The sequence below is a fragment of the Protopterus annectens genome, chromosome 8.part0 (assembly GCF_019279795.1).
Source record: "Protopterus annectens isolate FY-2018-M chromosome 8.part0, PAN1.0, whole genome shotgun sequence".
Lineage (NCBI taxonomy): Eukaryota > Metazoa > Chordata > Ceratodontiformes > Protopteridae > Protopterus > Protopterus annectens.
Genome location: NC_056741.1, coordinates 230,407,326 through 230,433,207, shown reverse-complemented (window position 1 = coordinate 230,433,207; position 25,882 = coordinate 230,407,326). Strand labels below are relative to the sequence as shown.

The window sequence follows — 25,882 nt, the reverse complement described above, 5'->3', positions numbered from 1 at the left end:
CCATCCATCCATCCATCCATCCATCCATCCATCCATCCATCCATTCACAACTCCTTTTCCTATATTTGCACATGGGGTGGGGTGTCACTTCAATACTGCCAATCATCTAGAGCCAACTTTTACACTGGGTGGCAGTAGTGGGTGGGTGGCACAGTGGCACAACAGATAGTGTTGTCACTCCACAGCAAGAGGCTTTCTGGTTCAATTCTCAGTCGGGGTGCCTTCTGTGCAGAGTCTGCATATCCTCCTTGTGTTCATGTGTATTTCCTTCAGGTGCTACAGTTTTCTTCTAACATTCCAGAGACATGCATTAGATGGATTTGATATTCTAAGCTGACCATGTATCTCCTTTATGAAGTGGGATTATGTACAATTTCTTTCAGACAGAGGTATGAAGTATGAAGATGATGGGGAGAATATTATCATAGTCCTTGATCAAGCTCTTACTTATTCTTATTATATCTGGATTGTTTTATAAATCTTTGTTTCTAGGTGGTCTTATGTACTGTCTTTTATTTCTACATTTAGATGACACATTTGAATGTCTTTGCATGTGGCTGCTTGTGAGTTTATACTGTAGTGGGGGAATGGATCTGGTAGTGGTGCCAAGAATTTCTTCATTTGTTTGCATGAGTTGTTGAGATAAGAGATTGATCAACTACTGGTCTAGTGTGACAACAACAATCTACCACTGAATGTCAGCAAGACAAAGGAGTTGATTGTTGATTTCAGAAGATCTCAAGTACCACAGAAACCTCTAGTGATGAAAGAGATAACAGTGAAAAGGGTCAAGAGTACGAAGTTCTTGGATGTTCACAGATAACTTATCGTGGTCAGGCCATGTATCCAGCTCAGTCAAAAAAGCACAGCAATGCTTGCACTTTTTAAGGAAGCTTAGGAAGGCAAAATTACCAAGCTCCATACTTCAGACCTTTTATAGGGACACCATTGAAAGTGCCCTGACCAATAGCATTGCAGTCTGGTATGGGAGATGTAACAATCAGGATCAGAAGGCTATCAAGAGAGTTGTAAATTCAGCAGAAAGACTGAATGGCACCTCTCTTACACCTCTGGAAGATCTACACAAATGCCAGTGCATCGATAGGGCCAAAAAGATTTCCAGCGATCCAAAGCATCCTGCCAATGGTCTGTACACATACCTCTCTTCAAGCAAGAGATACAGAAGCCTGCATTGTAAGACCACCAGACTAAATAACAGTTTCTTTACACTCTCCATTAGACTGTTGAACTCTTGGGAAAAATGAACCATGAGGCTGTTGAAACACTCAGCCATGTCTGTTACATAACTAGCTTATCAAGTGGCTTATTTTATGGATGTGCAATAACCAAATGGAATACTAAGGTAGCTCACCTCCTGCACTGAAGGACTATTAAGTGCAATATACAAACTGCACAATAATTCAGTCTAATTATAGATATGCTGCTATTGTTTCAATTTTACTTTGACAATATTACATGCTCATCTTTAAACCTGCCAACTACCCAGCTCTCGCTACTTCTTTAAAACCTTACATTCCCAACCGCTCACTCAGATCCAAAAAAAACAAAATCTCCTTCAGGTCCACAAACCTGCATGACCTCCTGGCCATCTACTGCTGTCCCACTCCTTAGCTAAACAGTGGAACTCTCTCCCCACACACCTGTGCAATCTACCTAACCCTAAACATTTCAAATCTCAGCTACTCTCTCTTTTTTCTTCCAAATGGGAATGCCCTTGCCATGTTCCAACTTAAACCCCCCTCAATCCACCTTGCACTGACTCATCCAACTACATCTACTATTACTTCATCCTACCCAAAACAATCCCTCCCCTACTAAAAACTAATTTTCTCTCTAATATCTATTGTACTATACTCTTCAATCTCAAATATACTATTACCCTCTCCATGCATAATATTTTCCTAACCTGCTAATGGCTAGTAGCTATATATTTTGAAATGTTAAACCTACAATTGAGTTTATAACAAAAATATTCACTTTATGTAAATGTTGAAAGTTCTGTATTGAATTATGCCTTTTCATTTTGGTAACATTGTGGCAAGCCAATTAAAAATATCATGGAGCTTATCTGTAAATGTTTAATTAGCTGTATGAATTATGTCCTTTTGTAACATGTGAAATGTAACTTGCAATTATTGTAGAGCTTGTCTCCCCAGGCCTCCACTGAAATGGGCTCTTCTTGGTCCAGATGACGTCCCTGGTCATCAAACTTAAATAAATAAATTACTTTCATATCATTCCTTGTCTTCCTTGTCTCCTGTTCTGGGATGGGTGTGGGTCACTGCTGTCCTACTTTTCTTACATATTGCTACTTATTAAATATCTATTGTGATATTTTATTAATTTTCTATGTCTGTATGTGCAACTGTTTCCTGCATTGAAAACAAAGCATTGTGATTTTGTTCAGCTAAACTGCTGTGTAGTTCTGAATGACAGTACAGTTTTCTTTGACTTGACTTGACTTTGACTTGATAATTGGGGAAGGTAAAGTTGGGGGAATGAGTCAGGATGTATATCCCCTGAAGCAGTTAGTATTAGAGCAATGAAGTAAAGTAATGTTGCACAATTCACATGCTCATAGGTAAATAGTAGTAATCAGTCTGAAAACCATTATAAGCCTAGCCAAGATTTATGAAGAGTTTCAAACTACCATATAGATGGGCAACTTTGGCCAGGATACCAAATAAATTCCACTACTGTTCCCTCCAGTACATGTCATGGCATTTTTAACAGCTACCTAAGGTTCATAGGTTCATAGGTAGGTACTAGGCTATCGGCCCTGGGACCTATACAAGCCCAGCCAAAAAGGTATCCTGGCTTTTGCCACCCAAGAAAATTATTTTCCTGTGCCACTGTCGAGCAGAGCCACAAAGGTGATCCCCGGGGTGAATTTCCTATTTCCCATCCAATCATCAAGATTTTTCTTGAAGAGTGCTAATGAGGAGCTTTATTTGATATAGATAGGTAGTTTATTCCAGAGTATGGGAAGTCTCTGGGACAGAAATCTATCCCACTGGCATGTTCTGTTTATTGTGGTAACAAGGTTTAGGTCCCTAGAGCGTGTAGCTCTGAGGGATTGGGATTTCTTTAAGTGGAGCATGTCCAACAGCTCTGGGTTTGACATAGCTTTGTATGTTAGGCAGAGATCACCTCTGAGTAGGCGATATGCGATGGAGTAAAGCTGGAGTTTTTTGACAGGGCATCTGTTTGAGGCCGGTAATCCTCTTTGTGAGGTATTTCTGCGGCCTTTCCAGATGTTGTAGATGTCTTGTGAGGTACACACCAAAAGGGGCATTGTACTCTATAATGGGTCTAATGAGTGATGAGTAGAGGGAAACTTTTTTTCTGGATGAGAAACCTTTTGTGATGAGGTGCGCCACGTAGAAGGATTTCCTGACTACTGTGGCGATGTGATTATCAAAGTAGAGACTACTGTCCACCTGTGTCCCAAGGTCTCTTATCACACTTTCGGTGTTAAGTATACTACCGCCTATGTTGTAGTTCATGGGTACAGAGTTTTTACCAAAGGGGATGACAATGCACTTTTTGGCATTGAGCTTGAGGCCATGACTTTGACACTAGGCATCTGTCTCAGTGAGGCCCTTTTGTAGGATGTCCACATCATTAGGAGTTTCGATTATGGCTCCTAGTTTGCAGTCATCTGCGAACTTCATTAGCCAAAGACCTTCTGTGTTAGCCTGTACTTCAGAGAAGTACATACCAAACAGGAGAGGACACAGGACTGAACCCTGTGGTAACATAATCGATAGGATTTGAACCTGTGCAGGGAAACCCCAATGGATTTCAAGTCCATTGCCTTAACCACTTGGCCACGATTACAACACCCAGCTAACACTAGTTTAGGCTGATGGGCTCTCAGTACAATATTTTATCTTAAGGATGGCAACTTAGGATATAGCAGCCCACTTCATTGCAGTGTCAATTTTAGTAAATTAATCCAAGCTCCTGGTGTGGGAAAGGAACCCTTAAACTTCTAATTGGCAAGTATTGTCCCTGCAAAGCAACAAAAACAAATACCTTAGCATAAACCTAGCTTACCAATTCCCTCTATCCAATACCTCAATTTTTAAAAAATTTATTAATGTCATACTACAACATATGAATAGACTTCATAATTCTAACTGACTTTAACCTTTTATTTGCTGTCATCCCCACAATGCAGAAACATTAGACATTTTGTCCAATCAACATTTTACACAACTGGTGAAAGAACTGACATGTCACACAGTCTAGATAATATTGCCATCCACCCTCCCATCTCACAATAAGTGATCACTGCCTGTTAACATTTACTATAAACACTACTAATACAAAACTCCAACCCAAAATTAGTTCCTTTCACCTAAACCTCCTCAAAACGCATGCAACCTTAAAACACGAATTATCCAAAATAAACTGGAAATACTTTTGGCAAAACTAGGACTCAACTAACCTCACAGACTCCCTAACAGCTATACTTCCGGTACTTCATTAAAATCAAAAGAGTTATCAAAAGCAAACAAAATAAATGACTCAATAAGAAGCTAAAAAATAGTCTGTAAAATAAAAACTTGGGGGAAAACTCCCTTCCGGTAAAGACCAGGACAAATTCATCAGTCTTAGAAATATTTCTAAAAATCCACAAGATTTATGCTCAGAAAAATCTACACAAGATTTAGAGGGAAACATGTACACTACTAAACCTGGTATTATATACATATTTGAATGACATCTGCAGGAGACGCATAAGAAAAAAAGGTAGAACTTCCTCCCCACCCTACATATCTGAAGAGCAGGTCCTCAAAGCCTTTTCCAAGGCAAAAAAACACAGCCTCTATGAGACCAGACAACATCCTAGGCTGTCTTCTAAACGGGCTAAAACATGAACTAGCATCACCACTAAGTCCCATTTTCAATAATAGCCTAACCACAGGCTTTGTTCCTGTGGAATGAAGAACAGCAACAGTTATTCCCCTCCACAAAGGTGGTTTAGCAACAAACCTAGGGAATTACAGACCCATAAGACTAACCAGCCTCATCTGTAAGGCCATGGAATATATCATTATGGACATTATAAATAAAGACATAGGTGACATCAAAACCCTGGATCCTACCCAATTTGGCTTTGTGAAGGGCATATCCTGCCTGTTAAATCTGGTGGATTTCTGTGAAAATGTGACCAGAGCCATGGACGAGGGCAAATCTGTGCCCGCAGCATACCTTAACCTGGCAAAGGCTTTTGACACAATCTCAGGCATTTTTGATAAACTTAGCAAACTGAATCTAATCCCCTTCGTTGTAACATGGGTGGCCAACTAGCTTACAAAATGGACACACACTATCAAAGTGGGTGACTCCACATCAACCAGCAGACCTGTTACCAGTAGGGTGTCGCAGAGGTCAGTGCTGGCCCCCCTACTGTTTGGTATATACTTCTCAGATGTTCAGATCAAAAGTAAGGGGTTGTGGCTGACCAAATTTACAGACAACTACAAATAGGTGCAATAACTGAATTCCCCCAATTATGTCAGTATACTCCAGTAGATTCTCACGCAGACCAACCACTGGTGTATTAGTCATGGTCTCAAACTGAATGCAAAGAAATGCATCATCATTCCCTTTGGCACAAACAGTGTCCCTTCACACTATCAAACCAATAGCAATACCCTAAGTACCAATGAAGTAGTAAGGGACCTGGGATCACAAGTTGACTGTGACCTTAACTTCAACCACCATGTGTCTACTATAGTAAGGAAAGCTTTCTATGTGGCACACTTGATTAGTAAAGGCATTGCCTCAACAGCAAAAGAAGTTATAATCCCCCTATACTCTGCACTTATCCGGTCCATAACTGAGTGCAACTCCCCATTTGGTACGTACCATAGTAAGCACCTGCAGCAATTAGAGAGACCTCAGAGGTGTCTAACAAAGAAGATCAAGAGGCTCCAGCATATGCCATACACAGACTGACTAAAGTCCCTGTCACTATACTCCATATCATATAGACTTCTTATGGGAGACTTATGCCTTGCCTACAGAGCAATCTAAGACTTAAGCCTAATGAACTTGCTGCATATCCATAAATCAAACAGGACTAGGGCTACTCATTCCAGGACATAAATATGGCTTGCAACTTAAATAGGACATGATGGAGGGACAGATTTTTCTCTTAGCGACTACTGCATCTTTGGAACAGGCTAGCAATTCATGTGAAACAGAGCACCTCTATAAGACTCTTCAGAGGGAAATTGGATGAGTGGATGGGGCACTGTAAATTCTTACTGGGGATACAGCCCACAACCCTCCGGGATATGGGCATTCATCATTAAATGCAATCTTGGGTATTGACTAGCATTTCTATAGTATTACACTGGGATGAAATGGCTAGGCTTAAAATGATCTCCTGTTCAGTAGCCTAGTAATCTCCTATGATCCTATGATCCTAAAAGGCAGGAACCTTCTCTTTCTGAAGATGCCACAGACTATTTGACTAAACCTGTTTTAATGGAAGAATCAGGCATGGTGTTAAGTCATGACAATAGTAATACTGTACGGGAGGTCAGAAAGCTTAGGCTATGCTTTCTGTAAGCATAGGATAGTAGTGAAAAATACTTTTTATGTGTTTCAAATGAGTGGTTCACCTCTGGTTTGGAATCAGAAGATAGATGGAGTATTAGTAAAGATTATTTGGAAAAAGAAAGTAAACTGACAAACTGGGGACATTTAGTTATGTGCAATGTAGATTACAAAAGATATTTATGGGGTTGGTAATATGTTGATTTATGGCAGCCATTCCATTATTATTAGACACAAGAATATTTGCTGTACAAAGACAAAGCATAACAGAAATGCTCATCTTAATAAAAGAAGTAGGGCAAGGTATAAAAAATAATTCCCTAGAGTGACAGTTGGTGGTTTCTGACATAATGAAACCACTTGATATGTTACAACACACGAATATTTGGGATATTTTGCAAGTTAATGGGTTCCTGGAAAAAGTATGTAAGTTTCACTCTCCAAAATACTAGAGAGATGCATACACTCTCAGGTCTCAGACTACCTCCTTACTAACAACCTCCTTTCCAATACTCAGCATGGGTTCCGACCAAACCATAGCACCACCACTGCCTTACTCTCCTTTACTAACACTATCCTTCAGCATAAAAACAATGGCTATCTCTCCTCTGCTACTTTCCTAGACCTATCTAAAGCATTTGCCATGGTCCCACACAAACAACTTATCTCTGTCCTCAATAACCTATCCTTCTCACAATCGGTCACCAACTGGTTTCAGAGTTACCTGTCTGACCGCCAACAATCCGTTGTATGGCAGAATGACATATCTCCCCAACTACCTGTCTCCATAGGGGTTCCCCAAGGATCCATCCTTGGACTCCTACTCTTCTCTGTTTTCACCAATAATCTAGCCTCTGCCACGAAACATGGCACACTCATACAATACGCAGATGACTCAACCATCATCTGCTCAGCCCAGTCCCTACCGAAACTGCAAAAAGTCACACAGGAAGCCTTTTCCTCTGTTGAAACTTGGTTATCCGATGCCCAATTAATACTCAACCCAAACAAAACTGAACTACTCATCTTCCAACCCACCAAACATACTCAAAGCAACTCTCACTTTAACATCACAGCAAAAGAACACCACTATATACCCAACTGAACACACCAAATTGCTAGGAGTGGAAATAGACAATAAACTAAAATTTGACATTCACATATCCTTGACCATAAAAAAAGTCCACAATAAACTAGGAGTGCTATACAGAAATAAGCAACTTCTCACCAAAGCAGCAACGATTTCAATAGTAAATTCCCACCTTATCTCCACCCTACTTTATGCCTGTCCAATATATACCAACCTAAGTCAATGCGATTTAAACAAGCTAGAGACCTGCTACAACAAAATCACCAAATTCACCACAGGGGCATCCTATCGTAGTCACCACTGTCTCTCACTTGCTGAACTGGGCTGGCTTGAACTCCCTCACCTCCTTCAATGGTATCAACTCTTACTTGCCCACAAACTAGTAAATCATCCACTAAATGTCCCATCCCCCCAGAATCTACTCCAACCCTATTGCACCACCAGACCACTAAGATCCAGCAACAAAAATCACTTGCAGATCACGAAAACCAATAACTCTGCTGGTGAAGCACTATTCTCTTGCACTATAACCAAATTATGGAACTTCCTCCCACCCACAATTACCTCCATACCATCATGCACCCACTTCAAAACTTTACTAAAAGCGCACCTAAAAACATGCTGGCTATGCCCTTGCAACTCCCACTCTAATATCACCCTCCCCATCCAACCACTACCTTTCTTTCCACTCCACTAACTACCTTGATTATAGCAAGCTCAGATGCTCATAAGCCAGTACTTATTATACAGCAGGAACTTCTTCTTCAAACATTTGTTAGTGTCTGTTATGTACTTCACAGATAAAGATTCTAGTTGTCTACTGATGTACTATGTTCTTCATCTGTAAATATGTTGCAAGTAATTGCTATGTAAATTGTTAATCGCTATGTAATCCAATGTAACTACTGTCTGTTTATTTTAACTGTGGAGCTTTTCTCCCCGGGCCTCTGCTGAAAATGGACCTACGTCCAGTCGGACATTGCCGGTCAACAAATATCAATAAATAAATAAATAAAGTTATTATATGGTGTCTGTGAGTTCTTTTGGGTACATCTGGTAGTGAATGGATGGCTGGGTAGAAAGCATTAAACAGGGATGTCAACTTGGTCCTATATTATTCAGCTTAGTTATGCATTGGGTGGTTAAAGAACTGGGTGTTAGTATGTAGCTGGCTAAGTGGCTGATTGGGATTGAGCCCTTTCCAAATATTATTTTGTCTACTGATTATGCGATATACAGAATATGTTACTGGTAAGAAATACTTCATATGGACTTCTGGTAACTGAGTTTTTTAAAACTTTTAGGAACTGTTGGGTTAGTAATAAGTAATAACAAAGGATATGGATTTGGAACAGATAAACAACTGGATTCTATTCCTTTCAGTACAAAATCAGTTAAAGTAGTTGTTATACAATTTGGAGCTGTGGATGTGATTCATGCAAAATGTGGCAGTGTAGCTAAAATGTGTAAAACTTTCTCGTAATATCAAAAAAGTGTAGTTTAGGTATTATGTATTCATTACCAGATAAGTTGGAGACAAGGTTAGGGATTTATTTTTCTGTTATTTTGGGTTCCAGACTGAACCAGATTAAGAGGAAATTATTATATAACAGTATTAAAAAGGAGCTTAGGTTTAATTAACACACTGAAGGTAATTCAATAAACCCTACATGAAGCCTTCTATCTTGTCAGTGGGATTGATTAGCACTAGGTAGCCTCTCTACCACAAGACGAGCAGTTTCTGGCCAGAAATTGTAGTTTATTGGCCGTTTGGGCTGTTTTTCCATCTCCTTCAACTTTCTTGTCTAAAAGCCCGCATTTGTGCTTATTTCCCACCTTTCTTATAACTAGTCTAGTCTAGATACAGATTTGCTGTATCCAAGACTGTTTGTAAGCTTCTGAGCCCCCAAGCCTCTCTGTGTCGGAGGGAAGCCTTCTAGCTTGTCAGTGGGAGTGGTAAGCACTAGGTACCATTTCTACCACAAGAAGAGCAGTTTCTGGCCCAGAAATTGTAGTTTATTGGCCGTTTGGGCAGGTTTACCATCTCTTTCAACTTTATGGTCTAAAAGCCCACGTTTACACTTTTCCCGCCTTTCCTGTAACTAGTCTAGTCCAGATACAGATTTACTGTATCCAGGACTGTATGTAAGCTTCTGAGCCCACCAAACCATTCTGTGTTGGAAGGAAGCCTTCTAGCTTATCAGTGGGAGTGGTAAGCACTAGGTAGTTTATCTACCACAAGAGGAGTGGTTTCTGGCCCAGAATATGTAGTTTATTGGCCGTTTGGGCAGTTTATCCATCTCTTTCAACTTTCTGGTTTAAAAGTCTGCATTGCACTTGTAAATCTTTGTTTCTAGGTGGTCTTATGTACTGTCTTTTATTTTTTCATTTAGATGACACATTTGAATGTCTTTGTATATGGCTGCTTGTGAGTTTAGACTGTAACTAGTCTAGTCCAGATACAGATTTGCTATATCCAGGACTATTTGTAAGCTTCTGAAAGGTGCCAAAGTCTGCTCTTCAATTTTTCCCTTAGATCTGCTAGTTCTCTCCTCTCCTGCACTTTTACTAGCTTATTAGTCTAGCACTTTACCATACCAGACTTCTTGTAGCAATTATTGTAGCACACAAAAGTGCTACTAGCACTAAACATTCTATAAGGAAACAGCTCCTTTACTTATTATTAATGCCCACACCTCCAGGCATGTCTAAATGTCAGTATCCTGTGCTTTCTCCTGTTAACCTGGTGATCTTGGGCATCCTGAGGCAATGGAGCAACTGTCTCATGTACACTGACAACCCTCTCCTCCTATCGCCCAGTACTCAGACTTGTGAGAGATGCACTTATATATCCAAATTGGAAGCTACGCACTCTCCAGTCAAGACCGGAATAGCTGGTGAAGAGGAGAAGGTCAGCACTTGCACCACACCACATTGAACACGTAGCCCTCCAGAACACACACCAGCACTGCCTTCACATAAAAACACAAATCAAACACCCACCTTCGTGGAGGCTCTCAATAAAAATCTACCCAAATAGCAGAGACCTCCAAGGCAGAAACACACTTGACTACCACAACACAACACTAACCATGAGACACATAACTCTTCTAAACAGTGTGCCACTCAACCAAAGCCCCTAACGCAAAACAGCATGCCCAGCACACTAGTCATAGGTGACTCGATAGTGAGGCACACTGATGTTCCACTCACTAGGTTGAATAAGGAGAAAGTAACAGTCAGCTGCCTGTCAGGTGCCAGGATCCACCACATGCACTCAGGTCCCTCAACAACAGGTACAAATATGATTCTGTCATTGTACATGTGGATGTGAATGACCTGAGATGTACCTCCTGGACTACATGAAAAGAGATATGGAGAATCTCTCGGATTATGTAGCTCACGTGGGTACAACCCTAGCCCTGACAGCATCCTACCATCACCCAGAATGATACCACAGTACAAGCAGAAAATGATTGATTTCAACAATTTGTTAAGTTTCTGGTGTCATTCTAAGGGGATCCAGTATCTGTCTGCTTGGGATGACATGATTGACAAACCTCAATGCTTTGCCAGAGATGGTCTGCATCTGTCACCCCTGGGCTTCCAGATATTGGCCAAGGCTCTTGCCACACTTATAGTGCCTTTTATAGGTGGTGTTCCAAAGACCAAATTACCACCATAACAGCTACAAACAAATACAATCCGAGGGTCATGCTGCTCAACACTAGAAGTCTAAATCTCAAAATGCACTCATTCGAAGCACTCCTTAAAATGGAGAACATCGACATTTGTGCTGTAACAGAGACATGGTTCAAGGCAGCAGAAAGCACCCCTGCACTACCAGGCTGTAACTCATTCCACACCTTTCGGCCCCAGAACTTGGACCGAAGCTCCAGAGGTGGTGGTGTTTCCATATTCATAAAGGATGCACACACCTCCAGACTGGTAGTCCAACATAATGCATCAGAGATACTTCAGGTGCAGCTAACATTGGGTAAGACAGCAATTCAGGTCGTAGCCTGTTATAGATCCCCAACCATGTCCCAAGACACTCACTCTATGTTCCTAAGAACCCTGGAGAATATTAGGGTCCAATCTAACACACTCATACTGGACAACTTCAACTACCCCTCCATTAACTGGAAAAACTACTCATGTATCAATACACTTGCCCAACGTTTCCTGGAATTTATTAATTCCAGTGCCCTGGACTAGATCATTCTTACCCCCACTAGAGGTAGTGACATCCTTGACCTGGTCATTACTAACATGGGCGACCATTGCTTTACACCAATAATCAGCTCCACCCTGGTTAGATCCCACCACAAACTAATCACCTTGGAAATCCACATCCCTCTCACCCCCCCTGCAAAGGTAACCACCATGAAAAACTTCTCCAAAGCTAACTTTGGGCTACTAAGAACAGAGGTGGCTAATTCATGGCACCCATGCAAATGGAGAATAGTTGCATGACCGCCGATTCATACACCAATGCACTTTATGAACACGTACACAAATGCATGAATCTCGCCATACCCAGTAGAACTAAGATGCTCTCCTCCAAAAAAAGGAAGCCAATCTGGTGGTCCCTTCCAATAAACAAACTCTACAACAAAAGCAGGAAACTTGTGTGGAATAAGGTGAAGTCCCAAGACTGGAAAAACTCCCTTATCAGCCTCAACAAAAAGTTGAGATCCCTCATCAAATCCTCTAAAGCTAGCTATGAAAACAGAATTGCTGCAGACAGTAAAGACAACCACAAGGCCTTCTATAGTTATGTTAAGAACCTCCACAGCAATACCCAGATTTGCTCTGAGCTACTACACAATGGTACCTCCTATACTGAGCCAGCAGATATTGCCAATATACTGGCTGACAGATTCAGTGCCAACTTTACCCCTCCCCCCCAAGGACCAATCACAATACCAGTAGATTGCCAGGCACCCAGTATTACTGCTGCACAGGTTAAAACAGCACTGTCCAAGGCCAATAATACAGCTCCTATGTGACCTAACAATATCCCTGACTGTGTTTTACGTGAACTACAGAGTGAACTGGCACCTGATCTGTGTGCTCTGTTCATTATCAGCCTCACCTCAGGCTTTGTCCCTACCAAATACTGCACTGCTGTAGTCATCCCTCTCCACAAAGGAGGAGTGACTACAGACCCTGGGAACTATCACCCCTGACAAGTCTGATATGCAAAGCTATGGAAAGTATCATCATGGACCTAATAAACAAGGATATAGGGAATCTTCAAACTCTGGATCTCACACAGTTTGGTTTTGTGAAGGGTAGAGCATGCCTGCTCAACTTGGTTGACTTCTTTGAGTCAGTCACCAGAGCTGTGAATAAAGGCAAGGTGGTTCATACAGCCTATCTTGATCTGGCCAAGGCCTTTGATACCATTCCCCACTCAGGAATCATAGAAAAACTCACTAAGCTAGGCATCAACCCCTATATCACTAGGTGGGTTGCAAACTGGCTCACAGATAGAACACACAGTGTGAAAGTAGCTGACTTCAAGTCAGACTGCCGACCAGTCACGAGTGGAGTCCCACAGGGTTCGGTCCTGGGTCCTCTCCTGCTTGGTATCTACTTCTCAGAAGTCCAGTCCAACACAAAGGGACTCTGGCTGACAAAGTTTCTAGACTATTGCAAGTTGGGAGCCATTATTAACTCCCCAAGTGATATTGACATCCTACAGAAAGGCCTCATTGAGACCAATGACTGGTGCCAGAACCATGGCCTTAAGCTCAATGGCAAAAAATGTGTCAACCCCTTTGGAAAAACCCAATTCCCATGAACTACCACATCAATGGTAGTCCATTGAACACAGAAGGCATTATAAGAGATCTGGGAACACAGGTTGACAGCAACCTCTCTTTTGACCACCACACTGCCACTGTGGTCAGAAAGTCCTTCCATGTGGCAGATCTCACTACTAAGGGTTTTACATCCAGGAAGAAAGAGGTCATTGTCTCCCTCTCCTCTTCCCTCATTAGGCTAATCATTGAGTACAATACCCCATTTGGCATGTACCTCACTAGACACCTGCAACAACTGGAGAGGCTGCAAAGGTACCTCACAAAGAGGATCATAGGCCTTAAACACTTGTCCTATATGGACAGACTCAAAAAACTCCAACTATTCTCTGTCTCATATCACCTACTTAGAGGTGATCTCTGCTTGACTTATAAAGCCATGTCTGACCCAACTCTGTTAGAAATGCTACATCTAAAGAATCCCAATCCCTCTGCACCACACGCTCCAGAGACCTCAACCTCATTACCACAATCAACAGAATATGCTGGAAGGACAGGTTCATAACCCAGAGACTGCCCATGCCATATATAGACTTCCCATACATGTCAAACAGAGCACCTCACTGGCCCTCATCAAGAGAAATCTTGATGAGTGGATGGGAAATAGAAAATCCACCCTGGGGATCACTCCAGTGGCTCTACTCGACAGAGGCACTGGCAACTAAGGTCGGGTGGCACGATGCCATGATAATCCTATGGGCTAGGCTTGTAAAGGCTCCAGGGCCATTAGCCTAGTACACACCTATGAACCTATGAACCTATGAATAGTATAGTGACCCGAACATGGAATATGGCCGCCGAGCAATACAGGAAACAGAGCTGGGGGTGTGCATGAGTGTGTGGACACAGTGCAGACACGGAGGTGTCCGCAGAATGCAAATCACCTCATCTGCTGGTAAAAATCATGCAAATGAGATGATTTACTGATTCAACAAGCAGAAAGGTACCTGTGTAGGTGCCATGTCAGCATAAAAAACTATATGTGGTTACAAACCATGTACCAGAGTATAACATTTAAACAGGGGCTGTAACCGCCCAAATAAAAGGTTGTATATTACACAATAGGCATGCAAATAGCCAAACTTATGGCCATGCAGTTGAAAACGTATTGCAATATATGAAAAATTAAACTTTTTTTAATACATATGCCACGTTTAAGTAGCGCGTAGCAATGCGCAAACATGCTATTTTGCAAATAAATAAATAAAAAGTATAAAATATGAAATATAAAGCTATGCAAAGTTATTGCATTATAGTGCCCAGCAAGCAGAGTCATACAATGGCAGATTATAGTGGTAGCTAAGGAGATAGACCCTATTGTAGTGCAGTATCTAGGGTATACCCATTTAGGTGTATGTAAATGAGCCAGGTTTATTGAATAGCAAAAAAGGCCACCGTGTCCATAGGTACTAACTGTAATTGGGCTAGAACTGTGTTGTTGTAGGCAGAACAGATAGCTAATATCAAAAAAGGGTGTGTCACGGCATGTGTAAGCAGATTGGAGCTTAGCCACGCTTTTTTTGTGCTCAGCTAAGCACAGCTAAGCAGGGGTGTGTGTCTGAGGCTGCTAAGCTATACTTAGACCTGTGGCGAGTGTTTTAGCTAATTAAAGAAAAGCTAAACATGCTTGTGTATGGGGGTCCAAACTGCTGAGCAATGTTTATAGTAGTACCACGGAGGTTAGCAGTGGAAGAAATTGAAAAAAATAAAATAAAATAAAAGGAAATAGCCTGGGAAAGACAATCAAATATAAAAGACTGATAAGCCCTGTTCCACTGACACTGGCCCATTCAAACCCCTCAATGATATACCTGTCAGGTGGAATGTATCATAGTCAGCCAATAACACAGGCTGCATCTGCAGCACAGCAGTATAAAGTATGCATATGCCCTTAAATTTGATTTTTCCCACATAATCTGCACCACTGGAGTACACACTTGGGAATTTTAACTGACAAAATGACAGGGGCTACTGCTGCTCTGCTACATCTGTATGCACTACAGGCTGAGGTCAGTGATGATGATGATGCTGACAATAGGCCCAGACTGAGGAGGAGAAAAGTGTTCAGGCCCAGGGTAACCTTTCAGGGGCTACATGAGCTGGAGATAGTAGAGCGCTACAGGGTGGACAGGGACATACTACAGGAACTCACTGAGCTCTGCCACCCTCACCTCAGACCCAGAACCAACAGATGGGAATCCATCCTAATGGAAACAAAGGTATGTGTAGTCTTAAGAATGCTAGTTACAGGTACTTTCAAGAGACCTACTGATAACATCATGGGGGTCTCACAGGCATCCGCATCCAGGGTTCTCCAGTAGTTCCTGTGCTAACACATGCCAGTGAGTACATTTATTTGTCCAACACCCCTGAGGAGAGGACTAGCAGTATACATCTCTCCCATGGTGTAGCACACTACCCAGAGGTACTGGGTGCTATAGACTGCACCCATGTGCACATCAAAGCACCACCCGGTGAGGAGGGTAGAGTCTATGTCAACCGCAAGGGGTATCACACCATCAACTGCCAAGTCATGTGCAATGCCCAGGGCATTATCATCAATGTGTGTGCTGGTAACTCTGGTAGTTATCACAACTCTCACATTTGCCATGCATCCCAGCTCTACCAGGCATTTGCCAGGCGGGACATCCCGTATAGCCATCTGCTGGGGAATGTTGGCTATGCACTGGAATTGTGGATTATGGCACTCATGAGAAATGCACACACTCCAACTGAAGAATGGCATAATGAAGCACACACACAAACTAGGAACATCATAGAGCATGTGTTTGGGCTGCACAAGTCACGGTTACGCTGCCTTGACATATCTGGTGGAGCCCTGCAGTACTTTCCAGCCACATGTGCACACATGTTCATAGTATGTGCCATGCTACACAATATGATCCTGTGGAAACAGCTGCGGCAGGAACATCAGACGGAAGGAAGACACAACCCCCCCACCATTGCCAAGGTCCCCACACTCACAGAGGGACTCGGTGGAGGAACCCTCTAAGCCTGTCACTATAGGCAGATGTAGGCATGCCCAGTATGCCCTGGCCTTGGCAAAGTGGCAACGCATGACACATGCACTGACAACCTAGGGACCGAGGGACTGACACCTCACTCTGACTCACATACACAGTAAAAAGGATGCCAGCCACATCACACTACCTGTACCTTAGCATGTATAGGCTGTGTACTGCATACATCCAACAGAGTCAGCCCTGATGCACTGTCCTCTCAACTGCTGCAGGCACAAGGTAAGTCCCTCTTCGTAACAACAAATGAATGGAGTAGTAGACTGTGGTAGCACATGTATGGTATTGCTGCATGTATGCAATGGAATGGAGTGGGCTACTGGGATCGCAGCAGACAACTGACAGTTATGTCGGACAACACGAACTCTCTGCCACATACTGGCTGCCCAGAATATACAGTAGGCCCCAAGCCAGCAAAATCCACTGAAATATGTGAGGGACTTTGGGTCATAGGACAGATGCATGGATGTCAATGTTGGAGTCCTATACATACCTCTAAACCTCTTACAGCAAGACATCTGTACAAAGCCATAAAGAAATGTGGGACAAAGGCTCAAAAACAGGGACAATTTTAAATATTGCTCTTACAAACTTAGAAAGTTGATAGAATAACAGGTTTTTCAGTAGCATAAATTCTCTGAAGGGTAAGAAGTCTGAAACTGAAATGTCTGTCATTAGTTTCTAACTTCAGTCTTTAATGATTTGCCAGTAAATTTCTTTTCAACCACAATGTTATGAAAAATGGACCCAAAATATGAGGCAAACATCTGGACACTCTGAGAAAATCTGTACAGTTGAGAGGTATGGCCGACACACCCGTGTTCCCATAGAACTGCCGTCACATTTATGTTTGTAAGGTAATAGCAGCAGACCACACATTCCCAGGGCTGTCCCAATCAACTTGCTAACATCTTCCATTTCCACAATATGCAAGCGTCAATGTGCTATGTATGTGTGTGGTTAATAGTGTCAGAAAGCAGTCAGCACTGACTTGTGGCTGTTGTGGCTTAGTGAGCTAAGTACATTACTGTGGTTGTCTGGGTCCATGGTTTGAAACTGGCCATGCCTACTATTTTGCATGTCAGCTACACCAATGGTAGGAGTTCTACAGACTTTCCAGAAGTCAGTATTTGTTACTGCAGGAAAGCTGAACAATGAAGGGACAGGGGGCCACAGATATGGACAGTACACAGCTCTGAGTAACCTAGATGGTGCCTAGTAGAACAGCAGGTTGTGAAAAGTCAGTCTAGCGCCAGGATATAAAGGCTGCCATGTAACTGTGTCAGTACTGACAACAAGTCAGTGGCCACCATCCATACCCCATGAATGACAAGGTTTCCTAGAATGTCCACATGTATGCTTCATATATCTGTTCTGTTTGTCATAACATTGCATTTGTCTGGCAAACTATTGCCAAACCAATAAAGGTTGATGTGAAAACATCAATGACAGACAGTTGAGATGCAGACTTCATACCCATAAAAAATGCAAGCTAATACAAAACCATTCTACCAACTGTCTATGTTCGGAAGATTAAAATTAAGATCCTGTCCCCATGTCTGGGCCTGTGTCTGAATGTTATATATGGCCCTATCCAGATATCTGGCTGTAGCAATTTGAGAGGTATGGCCAACATATAGCCTTATCATACCAGTGCAACACAAACCATCTGAGTACCAGAGCAGATGTATGGGGCACAATGCTGGCCAACTTGTTAAACAGGTACAGTCAGAGGTGTGCAGTCCATAACATGTGTGTGCTGTTATGACTTCTACCCCAGTCACACCATAACTACAACTACATAACAGCAACAACTGTGGACAAAGTCTGTGACTGGAGCAGAGCAGGACAAAGAGCCACATATTAGGGGAAGGAGAAACCACTGGCCAAACAAACTAGAATAATTTGTGCAGTAGCATGGGTTCCCTGCAATTATGGAGTCAGTAGACAAATGTCTGTCAGCGGTTCCTCATATTAATCTATATTAATCTGCCACTGATACACGAGGACATCACAGTGCTGTGTAAAATGTATCTTGCATATGCAAAACTCTGTTCAGTCCAATACACTCTCTACTCACCCTAGATATGGGTTAGTTAATAGAGATACCACACAGCCAGGATATCCCTCAGCCAGTATATCAGTAAGGTGCTGGACTGTTTACAGATGTTCATCAGCCAGTCGGCTGTAGCACACAAAATCCTGGACTGGTTTACAGGTAGGTCTGGCCTGGAGTCCCAGTGTTATTATTGATGGTCATGCTGGGCATGCTCCTACACTTAGCTACTTGCAGCCCATATCTGAACCCACATCTGATTATAGAACTGAGATGTACATATATCCTTTGTGCATACAGACAGCTATGTACACCTTAACTGTCTATCCCCACCCCTATTAGACATGTGTACCCCCATCTATCTGTATGTGGTGCATATAAGATTTATCTGGATCTGTTGAGTGTGATATACATTCAGATATATAGGTAACATATACAGATATATCATTTATAGAGAGGCAGAGACAGTGGGAGAAAGAGAGAGAAAGAAAGTGAGACAAAGCGAGAGACAGAGACAGACTCTGAAAGGGATAGAGCGATGTACTGCCACAGCCACATGTACACCAATTTTAACCAGTGGCACATGCAAATACTATGGTGAGCCCCATTGTGTAATAGTAGGTAGGTAGGGGTTGAAATCTTACATCAGTCGCTATGTGTGTGTGTGTGTGTGTGTGTGTGTGTGTGTGTGTGTGTGTGTGTGTGTGTGTGTGTGTGTGTGTTTGTGTGTGTGTTTCTGTATGTATTACACATACAGCAAATACACACGCCCAACAGGCCTATGTCTATGTAATGGCCAACCATGTTTGGCCTTGTGACTAGCGTTCTCCACAGCAGTAGTCTCCCTGTGAGCAGATACTGATGTCATGCACTCCAACAGCAGTGGCAGATACTTTCTACATATGTACGTTCTGTGGCACATGCGAAAAGTACATAGTGCTATAGTGTAGATAGTTAGGTAGTGGTTCTAATCCCAACAATGGCAACTCAGTGAGTGTGTGTGTGTCTATAAGTGTTTCTCCTTGTGGCTGTGTGTATTTCCTGCCTATATGTGTGCAATGCCAATGCATTTTGAAGCCTGTTCCACCCTGTTAACCCCCACTGCCCTACTTTACAGGCCCTACTGATGTCATCCACCTGATATGCCATTTACGCACTCCCTAGTCACATAAGTGTGTGGTGCAAGCGATACATATGTAGCACTATAGTGTAAACAGTTACTGTGTGTGTCTATGTGTGTGTGTGTGTGTGTGTGTGTGTGTGTGTGTGTGTGTGTGTGTGTGTGTGTGTGTGTGTGTGTGTGTGTGTGTGGGGGGTGAGTGTGTTTGTGCTGGTTATACCATTTAGAGGCCTGCTCCACCCTGTTGACTCCCCCATTGCATTACTTTACAGAGCCTGTTGATGTCATCCACCTTAGATGCACCGTTGGACACTTTCTAGGCATATAAGCTCTGTGGTGCATGCAATAAATATGTAGTACTATAGTATGTACAACTAGATAGGTAGGGGTTCCCATCTTAATGCTGACAACTGTGATACTGTACGTGTGTGTGTGTGTGTGTGTGTGTGTGTGTGTGTGTGTGTGTGTGTGTGTGTGTGTGTGTGTGTGTGTGTGTGTGTGTGTGTGTGTGTGTGTGTGTGTGTGTGTGTGTGTTGGTTATACTATTTTGAGGCCTGTTCCACCCTGTTGACTCCCCCCCCTTGCATTACTTTACAGGGTCTGTTGATGTCATCCACCTTAGATGCACCGTATGACACTCTCCAGCCCATACCATTCAACTGTACAGATTTTTGCAGAATGTCCAGATGTTCGCCTCATATATTTCGTCAGTTTCTAATAAAATTATGGTTTTCTGGCAAATCATTGGCAAATCATTCAGAGTTGAAGTCAGAAAATAATGACAGACATTTGAATTTCAGACATAATGCCCTTCACAAAATTAATGCCAATGCAAAACCTGTCACTCTATCAGTTATCTAAGTTTGTAAGAGCAATATGTAAAAAGTGTCCCTAATTTTGGGCCTTTATCCCCCCATTATTGAAGGCTTTATCCAGATTTATTGCTCTAAGAGGTTGAGAGGTATGCCCCTGGCATATAAGCTCCATGGCACACGTGATAAGTACATAGCACTGTAGTACATACAACTAAATAAGTAGGCATTCTAATCTCAATACTGGCAACTGTATGAGTGTATGTGTCTGTGTATGCATATCCCCTGTAGCAATGTGGCTGTCTTGTGTGTGTGTGCAATGGTTGTAACATTTTGCGTGCCTGTTCCACCCTGTTAACTTCACCATCACCAAGCTATTTAGGGCCTACAGAGGTCATCCACCTTAGATGCAGAGTTAGACATTTTAAAACACAATAGCTCAGTGGCACATGCAATATGTATGGTGGGCTATAGTGTACATAACTAGATAGATAGGTGTTCTAATCTTAAAACTGGCAGCTCTCTGTGCATGTGTGTTGGAATGCATGCCCCCTTCAGCAGTATGTGTGTGAGACAGTTAAAGCATTTTAAGGGCCTATTAACCCCCAGTGGCAATCTTTACAGCACCTGCAGATGTCATCCACCTGAATAGTAGTGGCAGACACTACAAAACTATATAAGCTCTGTGGCACATGTGCTATGTATATAGTGCTAAGATATGTAAAACTAGGCAGGTGGGGGTTCTGCTCTTGACAAGGGCAGTTCATGAGGCTAAGCTCTCTCAAATCAGTACTGGCATAACCAGTCAGGAGGAGAAGGAAACCACACTCACTACAATTCCAGTCTCACATAGACCTACCACGACAGCAAACCAAACACATAATCACACAAAAACATACTCGGAGGCTCTAAATAAAGATCTGCCTAAGCAGCAGAGACCTCCAAAGCAGACACCCAAGCAACCGCTACCCCAAAACAAAACACGTGCAACACATATCTCACAAAGCCAGTGTGCCGAACAGTCACAGCCCTTAAGACTAAACAACACACCTGATACACTTGTAATAGGTGACTCTATCGTCAGGCACACTGACGTCCTGCTCACCAGGCTGAACAAGGAGAGGGTCACGGTGAGCAGCCTGTCGGGCGCTAGGATCCGCCACATAACACAAGCACTCAGGTCACTCCAAGGCAAGTACAAATATGACTCAGTCATTGTCCATGCTGGTGTGAATGACCTGAGACGTACCTCCCTGGACTACATGAAAAGAGACATAAAGGAGCTCTCTGAGCATGTAGCCCAGGCCGGTATGACCCTGACCTTGAGTAGCATCTTACCCTCACCAAGAATGATGCCACAATATGAAGACAAGATGATCAATTTCAACAATTGGCTTAAGTACTGGTGTCATTCAAAGGGGATCCAATGCCTGTCAGCTTGGGATGATATGCTTGACAAACCACGATGCTTCGCTAGGGACGGCTTGCACCTGTCTCCCCTGGGCTTTGGATATTGGCAAAGGCTCTTGCTACCCCATAGTGCCTTTTTTAGGCAAGGCTCAAAAGACAAACCCACCTCCATAGGTATCACAAGGGATAAGAAACTAAGAGTAATGCTACTCAACGCCAGAAGTCTAAACCACAAGATGCATGCACTCGAAACTCTCCTTAGCATGGAGAACATCGATATCTGTGCAGTAACAGAAACCTGGTTCAGGGCTCCCGAGAGCACCCCAGCACTACCAGGTTATACCTCATACCATGCTTTTCGCCCCAAAACTTGGACCGAACCACAAAAGGAGGGAGTATCGATATTCATCAAAGATACCCACACCTCCAGGTTGGTGGCAAAGCACGAAGCATCAGAGACTATCCATGTGCAACTAACAGTGGGTAAAACTGCCTTCCAGTTTATAGCCTGCTACAGACCACCCTCCCAAACCCAGGAACCCCACTCGGCCTTCCTGAGAACACTGGAAAATATGAAGGTCTCTCCAAACACCATTATATTGGGCGACTTCAACTACCCAAACATAGACTGGGAGCATTACTCTAGCTCCAACACCTAGCCCAAAGATTCCTAGAATTTATAAACTCAAATGCTATGGAACAACTTGTTACCACTCCCACAAGAGGGGAAACATACTGGACCTGATCATCACCAACATGGGGACTCTATGCTCCAGACCAGAAGTGTATCCCTCACTGGTAAGATCAGACCATAAACTAATCTCACTGGATATTCACATCCCAACCCCACCCCCTGCCCAGAAAACCACAGTGAAAAACTTCTCTAAAGCAAATTTCACACTCCTCAAAACCAAGGTGGAATCCTTCAAAGTCCCCGGGCCTGTGGAAAATACGGCCCAGACGGCAGAATCCTTTATAAATGCATTCTATGAACACCTTCAGGAATGCATGGATCATGCGATCCCAAATAAAACCAAGACCCAATCCTCCAAAGGCAGACATCCTGACTGGTGGACCCCAGCCATAAACAAACTATACAATAGAAGGAGGAAGCTACTAAATGATAGAGCAAAATCCCAAAAAGGGAAGGCATCACTGATCAGTATTAGCAAAAAACTACGGGCACTCATAAAATTGTCTAAGGCCAGCTTCGAGAGAAAAATTGCACAGGACACTAAGGATAATCACAAGGCTTTCTTTAGTTATGTTAGGAACCTGGGTGGTAATTCCCAGATATGCTCAGAATTAGTCCAAAATGACAAAAATTACACTGAACCCACAGACATTGCCAACATCCTAGCTGACAGGTTCAGCGCAAACTTCTACCCCCCCCACCAAAAGGGCAAATATCTATCCCAGCAGAGTGCTGCCCCCCTGACATCTCAGATGCTCAGGTAAGAGCCGCCCTCTCCAAAGCAAAAAACACAGCATCAATGGGACGAGATGGTGTCCCGGCTGCGTCCTACATGAACTCCAAGAAGAGCTAAACCCAAACATAAAACTACTGTTCAATCTCAGCCTTACTACAGGATATGTGCCCAAAGAGTGGCGTACAGCAACAGTGGTCCCTCTCCATAAATGTGGTGCCTCAACGGATCCTGGAAACTATCGCCCCATAAGCCTGACTAGCTTGGTCTGCAAAGCTATGGAAAGGATCATCATGGACCTCATAAATAAAGATATTGGGGACCTACAGACACTGGATCCTACCCAGTTTGGCTTTGTTAAGGGCAGATCCTGCCTCTTAAACCTGGTTGATTTCTTTGAAACAATCACCAAAGCCATTGACGAGGGGAAGGTGGTCCACACAGCCTACCTAGACCTCGCAAAAGCCTTCGATACAATACCCCACTCAGGCATTATAGATAAGCTCACCAGCTTTAATATAAACCCCTATGTCACTAGATGGATTGCAAACTGGCTCAAGGACAGAACCCACATGGTTAGAATTGCTGGAGCCATGTCAGACTCCAAACCAGTTACAAGTGGTGTCCCACAAGGCTCAGTCCTGGGACCTCTCTTGTTCGGTATATATTTCTCGGAGGTACAGGCCAACATGGAAGGACTGTGGCTGACCAAGTTCGCAGATGACTGCAAACTGGGTGCCATAATCAACTCTCCAGCCGACACAAGCATCCTCCAAAAGGTCCTCATAGAAACAGACAACTGGTGCCAGAGCCATGGCCTCAAGCTAAACGCCAAAAAGTGTATAGTCATCCCTTTGGCAAAACAAAGTGCCCACAAATTACCACATAGGTGGTAATCCATTAAGAACAGAAGAAGTAATTAGGGACCTGGGGACCCAAGTTGATAGCAATCTCTGATTTGACAACCACGTGGCCAAAGTGGTTAGAAAAACATTTTATATAGCCCACCTAATCATGAAGGGATTCACATCTAGATCAGGGGAGGTCATCATGCCTCTTTACTCATCCCTCATCAGGCCCATAATTGAGTACAATGCCCCTTTTGGGATGTACCTTACCAGACACCTGCAGCAACTGGAAAGACCCCAAAAGTACCTCACCAAGAGGATCAAAGGGCTCAAACAGATGCCATATGCTGCCCGGTTAAAGAAACTCCAGCTCTACTCAGTGACATACCGCCTGTTCAGAGGCGATCTGTGCCTGACGTATAAAGCCATGTCCAACCCGGAATTAATGGACATGCTGCACCTCAGAAAATCCAAATCCCATCGAGCTACGCACTTGAGAGACTTGATCCTCAGCACTGAAATAAATAGGACATGCTGGAGGGACAGATTCATAACCCAGAGGCTCCCTTCACTCTGGAATAAAATCCCAGTCCAGGTTAGGCAGAGTCCCTCATTGACTCTCTTCAAGAGGAATCTTGATGAGTGGATGGGAGATCGTAGGTTTACCCCAGGTATCACTTCTGTGTCACTGTTAGACAGAGGCACAGTATACTAACCTCGAAAAGGGCATAGCAAAATAAATTTAAAATGGGTGGCGAAAGCCAAACACATTCTGGCTAGGCTTATAAATGCCCTAGGGCAGATAGCCTAGTATGAACCTATGAACCTATGAACCTATGAGTGTATGTGATTGTGTGTGTGTGTGTGTGTGTGTGTGTGTGTGTGTGTGTGTGTGTGTGTGTGTGTGTGTGTGTGTGTGTGTGTGTGTGTGTGACTCCGTTAGGGCCACCACCATACCTCTCGACCCCTTAGAGAAAGACATCTGGATTAAAGCTATACAGAAGGGGGACAAAGGCCAAATATTAAGATCAATCTTTAAATATTGCTGTGACAAACATAGAAAGTAAATAGCATAACAGGTTGTGCATTTGCATGCATTGTCTGAAGGGTGGGAAGTCTGATAGGAAAATATCTGTCATTATTGTCTAATGTCAGCCTTTAAAAATGTCACACTAATTTGCCAGAAAACCACAATGTCATGACAAATGGAACAAAAATATGTGGCAAACATCAGGACATTCTGCATAAATCTGTACAGGTGAGAGGTATGGCCACCACCTGTTCCACCCTGCAAGTTGCAGTCCATGTTGGACAGGTGTGATCTGTGACAATGACTCAAACAATACACAGGCCCCCAGAGTGTAGGCAAGCAAACATTTCCTAAAGTTGTCTACTAGTTGCATAAAGCAGTTATTTCATATCAGAAGCCTCTTAATGTTATGAGAAATAACATAACCTAAAGTAATGTGACACAAAGAAGCTGTCAATATTGGCAAACCAAGGGAAGTCCTGTCTGTTGCACTTGCCATGGGTATGGTATGTCCTACTAACTGTCACAATACTACAAGACGTGCCCCACATTCCACATTTGATACGCTGGCAACCCTACTCTGTGTTGCCTATGTGTGAGGTGTAATGGTAAGGTAAAGTCTTACA

General features: G+C 43.0%; 1 protein-coding gene and 1 non-coding gene across 2 annotated transcripts in view; both read right to left on the bottom strand.

Annotated features, from left to right (window-relative positions):
* The window catches only part of LOC122808719 (transient receptor potential cation channel subfamily V member 5-like), a 917,417-nt gene that overhangs the window by 301,186 nt on the left and 590,349 nt on the right, over positions 1–25,882 (bottom strand). The gene's annotated exons all lie outside the window — the stretch shown is intronic.
* TRNAS-UGA lies at positions 3,780–3,861 on the bottom strand. Its single transcript has one exon. It is a non-coding gene; the product is annotated as a tRNA-Ser (tRNA).